Genomic DNA, 6000 nt, shown 5'->3' on the forward strand with positions numbered 1-6000 from the left:
CACTGTTCCCACCCTTAACTCGGTGACAAAGGCAGCTATCCCAGCAGTATTAATTGTGCCTTCTGAAAAACATTGAGAATAATTTCCAGTTTTGTGCATGTAAGTTTGAAAAAATGCTTCTTAGTAATACTGATTAAAATGGAATCTGAGCTTATGAATTTCTAGATGAAAGAGTAGTGAAGGTGTGATCAATACACTGCAACCAGGGGAGCAAAGGAATTTGCAATTTTACAGCCGTGGAAAAGAAATTAATTTGCCTTAAAATATAAAGGTTATTTACAAAGGGTTTTTTATAGGATCATATGATTGCTCACTTGTAATGAAATCAGGAGATACTATTTTTGTGGAGCTTCTTGTTACTGAGAGTAATCAAGTGTAGCACAGGAAACAAGAAAGCTGAAGGTTCAAGGTGGGACAGGTCACTCTTGTGTAATTCATAGCTGAATTTCTGCTTTTGGTGCATACTTACCATGTAGCAGTTAAGGCACTGCTTAGCTGAATCACAAGTAGTTGAATTGCCTTTATTGGGATTGCCATATTAAAGTGCTCATGGGAGTGTGAACTTGAATTCATAGCTTGTGTTCTTGAGATTTCAGTGTACAATTTAGGAGTGCTCTTAATGAGGAAACACCAGTGAGAAATGCAGGGTTTTTCTTTCTAATGGATTAAGCTAAAATTAGAAATTGTTGATGGCCTTTGTGGCAGAACAACGCTTGAATTATTTGGATCCGACAAAAGGAATGCTAATTTTGGTGCTTTTTAAAGGGCTTAATTGTCTGCAGTTGCCTTTATTTTCTGACTGTCTCTTCACTGCTTTCAGGCCGTAACATTGTAAATTTGACTTTTTTAATATACTTACACAGATCTGTTTTTTCACCCGCTTCAGCTATCAACATTTGTGAATGTTTTTATTTTTAATGAAATGGACCTCTGGGTTTTTTTTAACTGTTAAGAAATTATTTGGAAGGCTTCAGGATTTTGGTTAGGTAATACATTAATAATTTTACTACACTGTGCTAAACAGTGGCAAATCTGATCATTTATGTACTGAGTAGTTCCAAACTCTGGAGCTGGTTCTTGGAACTGTTTATTAACCACTAACATGAGGCCAAGCAATGTTTTGTTGCTGAGATGATTTTAGCAATAGCACTATCAAAGCTGCAGCCTCTTCATGAAATGGATTCAAATTGACTAAAACTGTGCTTAAACTCCAGACAAAGAGTAGATGTTTGTCAGTTATGTTGTAATACTTCTGGAATTAATTGTTTTGATTTTTCCTTTTGTTCTAGAACAAATAATTTTTCAGAGAACTTTAAATCAAATGTTATCAGTGGCCAAGAGTGTTGTCTTTTTCCGCCAAAATTTTTCTTTTTACAAACTCTGAGATGCTCGTGTTTTCATCCGCACTGAGTCATATTAAATGTAACCTCTCTTTTATATGTCAACCTTTTTTATTCTCTGCATATCTCTAATTCAGTAACTCTTCAGGCTGTATTCAAGCTGTTTGTCATTTCATTTCTTGCTGTCAATTAACTGCACACTGGCTTTATTTTTAACAGCAATATGATAAACTGATCAAAGCAAATTATCACTGAGACCAGGTTGCTGGTCTTTTTTCTTCTTATGCCTTTTTTTTTTAATCCAAAATTTTTTTGGCAAATAATTCTGAGGCAAGTCTAGGCAGTTCAGATTTTGGGGGTCTCCATAAACACTTGAAAGTGGTAACTAGCTGGGGGTAGAGCTACTTTTTCTCAGAGTAGCTGATCATGGGCTGGATTTGTGACCAAAGCAGATAACACAGGGATGTGTTTGATACAGCTGAACAGGGCTGACACTGAGTCAGGGCTTTTTCTACCTCTCACCCCACCAGAGAGAGGGCTGGGGTGCACAAGGAGCAGGGAGGGGGCATGGCCATGACAGCTGACTCCAGCTGACCATAGGGCTATCCTATAAAATACGGTGTTGTGCAGAGTGTGTAGAGCTGGGGGAAGAAGAGGAGGAAGTTCAGAATGATGGTGTTTGTCTTCCCAAATCACTGCTACATGTGGTGGAGCCCTGCTTTCCTGGAGATGGCTGAACACCTGCCTGCCCATGGGGAGTGGTGAATGGATTCCTTGTTGGCTTCTCTGTTAAACTGTCTTCATCTTAATACACGAGTTTTCTCACTTTTCTGATTCTCTCCCCTATCCCACTGTGGGGGAGGAAGGAAAGAGAAACAAGAGCAAGTGGCTGTTGTAGCACTCAGCAGCTGCCTGGTTAAACCACAACAGTCCTTTTTGTCACCTGCTGTGGGGCTCAGAGTACCGCCAGATGTGATTGGAATGTGCTCCATCGATTTTATCACTAGTATTGCTGTTTTGCTATTAATTGACAGGCTCCTGTTTGTCACAGGGCTTGCTTGCCTGAGTCTAGTGCTCGTTAGTGGCTGCCCAGTGCACTGCTGTGCAGCTTATCTCCTTACTCTGTGGTGCCTGAGAACATTTCGATAACAGCCATGGCAATGTGTCGGGCTGGCAGATAGCCAGAGCTGCTGCTGTGCTGCTGCTCTGGACAGGCTGGAGCTCCAGCATGAACCTGAGTGGAAGGGCCTGGGATCTGTGAGTTAGTCCATGTGGGAGCTGGACACCCTGAGGCATCTGTGGCCCTGGATAAGGCCGTGCCAGAGCAGGTACATCTCACAGCATCTGTGGCCATGGTGTCTGTGCCACAGCAGTTGGACTCTGAAGGGATTGTGGCCCAAGGGTAAGTCCATACTGGAGAAGGCACACCTTGAAACATCAAGGTTCTACTTGAGGTCATGCAAGACTACTCCAAAGTGTGTGGCTTAGGATAGGCCCAGGAGAGAGCAAATACACCCCTGGAGGGACTGCAGTCATGGGTAAGGCCATAGTGGAGCAGGTTTATTTTCCAAGGGACTGGCTGTGGGTGAGGCAGGAACATCTCTGAAGAGGTTGTGCCCCATGGAAAAGACCATGCTGAAACTGGTCTACCTCAAAGCAACTGTGGCTGTGGGTAAGTCCATGCCACAGCAGGTGGATCCCTGAAGGGTCTGTGGTTCATAGATAAGGCTTCACTTGGAGCAGGTACGCTCCTAAAGGAGTGTGGAAAAGTCCAGGCCAGAGCAGGGCAAGCAGAAGAGTTAACTGCAATTTTAAACCCCATGGTCTGCTCCAAATGAACCAGAGGTGGAGATTGTAATGGAAACATCTTGAAATTGTTCTAATGTGGAGTTTGGCTTGGCTGTTATAGGAATTACTGCAGCAGGAATCACCCAAACCAGTGGAGGACAAGCCTTACAGGAAGCAGGGCAAGTGCAGCAGTGACCTGACGTGACCTGCCTTGGTGCCCAGTGACTCCACTCAGCACACCACATCTCCTGACCAAAGCCAGGGACTAAACAATCTCAAAGGACATTTTGTGGGTGTTTGTGGATGCTTGACAGACACTTCACAGGGCTGATCCATAAACTAAGGAAATGATCCTGTGTGTTATATCAAAGGATGGTGACAGTGGTGGTGGGTAATGAGGATGTACTGGAGAGTGTGGGACCTGAGCGTGATATAAATGGTATGGAATCAGGAATGGAGAATATGCTGGTTTGGGCTGGGATGAAGCTAGGATTCATCATAGGAGCTAGTGTGGAGCTATAGCTTGGTTTTGTATGGAGAACAGTGTTGGTAACACAGGGATGTGTTTGTTACAGCTGATCAGGGCTGACGCAGAGTCAGGGCCCTTTCTGCCTCTCACCCCACCAGAGACAGGGCTGGAAGGGGACACAGCTGGGACAGCTGACCCCAAAGGGATATCCCAGACCATATGGCATCATGCTCAGCATATAAAGCTGGGGGAAGAAGAAGGAATGTTTGAAATTATGGGGTTTGTCTTCCCAAGTCACCATTACATGTGACTGGGCCCTGCTATCACGGGGATGGCTGAACACCTGCCTGCCCATGGGTGGTGATGAATGGATTCCCTGTTGTACTTTGCTGGTGTGCATGGCTTTTGCTTTACCTGTTAGACTGTCTTGATATCAACCTATAAACCTTCTCACTTCTCCAAATCTCTCCCCCATCCCTGTCAGGGGGGAGTGAGCAAGTGACTGTTGTGGAAGGAAAGAGAAATACTCTTCAATAACATGCCTGGAAACTGTCCAGAGAGCACCCAGACAAAACCTCCCAGCAGCAGGGGAGTAAATGCAGTGCCTTAGAGATGCCTCTCCCTAATTCTTAGGGAATAAATCAATGCCTGGGAGGCAGCTTCCTGTGGTTCAGCTGCAGAAAGAACCCCACAAGGCTATTTGGGAATTACCACCCGTGATTTTTTGTAGCTAAAAATCTCAATACAAAGAATTTTAAGTATTATTTATTCCTTGCAGGGAGAAATAGCAGCTTGCTGGCTGGAGGCATACTTGTTTATTTAATATGTGCCATTTGCAAAACCTCTCGTTAAGCATCCTCAGCACATTACTAACAGGTTACATCTTACAGATGATGCATTATTTGTCACTTTTCTCCTCTCTTTTAGGGTTGTATTTTTTAACTTCCTGGTGAATTTTCTGCTGGACTAAACCTGAAATAAGTTAGAAATTCAAGGAAATCAGCCCAATTCCAACCTTTGCTATTCAGTGTTACTTCAGATGTTTGAAATTAAATGGAGAATGGTTGCTGGAGGGACCTCCTGAGAAGTCTGGAGTGAACTTAGGCATTTGAAATGTTTGGGGATATTCTGGAAAACTCCTGCCACTGGGCCAGTCCTTTTCCTGTGATGAGTAAGCAGACTCTTCTGACTGCATTTATTTAGTTTGTGCTGAGCTAGGTCAACAAACGGCCTGCTTGAGAATCCCAGGCAAGGAGTTTCCAGCAGACACTGGCAACTGCCCTCCTCAACTGGGGTCCAATTTCCAACAGGAGCAAAGCCAAACTCAACAACAAAGTTAAAAGCCAAACCATGAATAAACTGACTTCCTTACATTGTAAATACATCGGAAAAGGGCAGCAGTTCAAAGGGGAAAATCAGCCAAACTCTGATTATTTTCCTTGAAACTGAATCCCAGGGGGTGATTGTCCATTGAGATGCCCCCAGGAGAGTTGTGCTGTGCCAAGAAGCAAGAGGGTTTGGGTAGGACATGGCCCAGAGGCCTCCAAACTGTTGCACAACAGGAATTTGGGTACAGCGTAAGAATCGTCTGAGGAAAGGGAAAACAGTTCTCAAGAACCTTATTGCTGAGCTAAACCAGGTTCTCAAGCCATCTTCAATTTTGATTCTTCAGCTGCATTGGGTGGGGGTGGCTTTTCAGTGATGTGTATGTGGTAATACACACTGGATGTGGCTCAAGCCATAATGAGAAAGTAGCTGCAGGTAAAAAAACAAAACAAAACAAAAAAAAAGTCATAATACTCCAATTTATAGTCTTGTAGTTTGGGTGCACTGAGAGCTCTGTTCAAGTTTTCCCTCTTTGGAGCTCCAAAGGCACTGTAAGAAGATGAGAGGTTCTGATCTGGCAAGTGCAAGCTCAAGGCAAAGCCACTTTAATCTTGGAAGTAACAAAAGGGGAGTGAATAAAACCTTTCAGCCTTAAAACCAAAGTCAAGAAGAACAAACCTCAATGGCCTTCAGAATGGAAAGCAGATGAAGTTGTTCATCAGGGAGTATTGGAAGCAATGGACATGAGCTTATTTGTGTATTATTTGAATTATGGTTAGCTGCTTTCCAGTCCAACATACACTCAGGATCTCTAGGATTTGGAAGCTGGGTATCTGTGCTGAGGTTTCAGATCTCTCGCCCCACACCCCCCCCCAAAAAAAATCTTGATAAAAGAATCTACCTGCATTATGCTCCCTATGGAGGCTGCTGTAAATGGCCACTCTTCCTTCCATTAGTTTTGTTACCGAGAACCTCCCCGTTCTGCCTTTGCTCCTGCTTTAATTGAAGCTTTGCTAGCAGATAGCCATCAGAAAAGGCATCTGCAATTCAATTAGATCTGTGCTTACACTCCTGATC

This window comes from Ammospiza caudacuta, chromosome 2 (assembly GCF_027887145.1).
Source record: "Ammospiza caudacuta isolate bAmmCau1 chromosome 2, bAmmCau1.pri, whole genome shotgun sequence".
In the NCBI taxonomy this organism is placed as follows: domain Eukaryota; kingdom Metazoa; phylum Chordata; class Aves; order Passeriformes; family Passerellidae; genus Ammospiza; species Ammospiza caudacuta.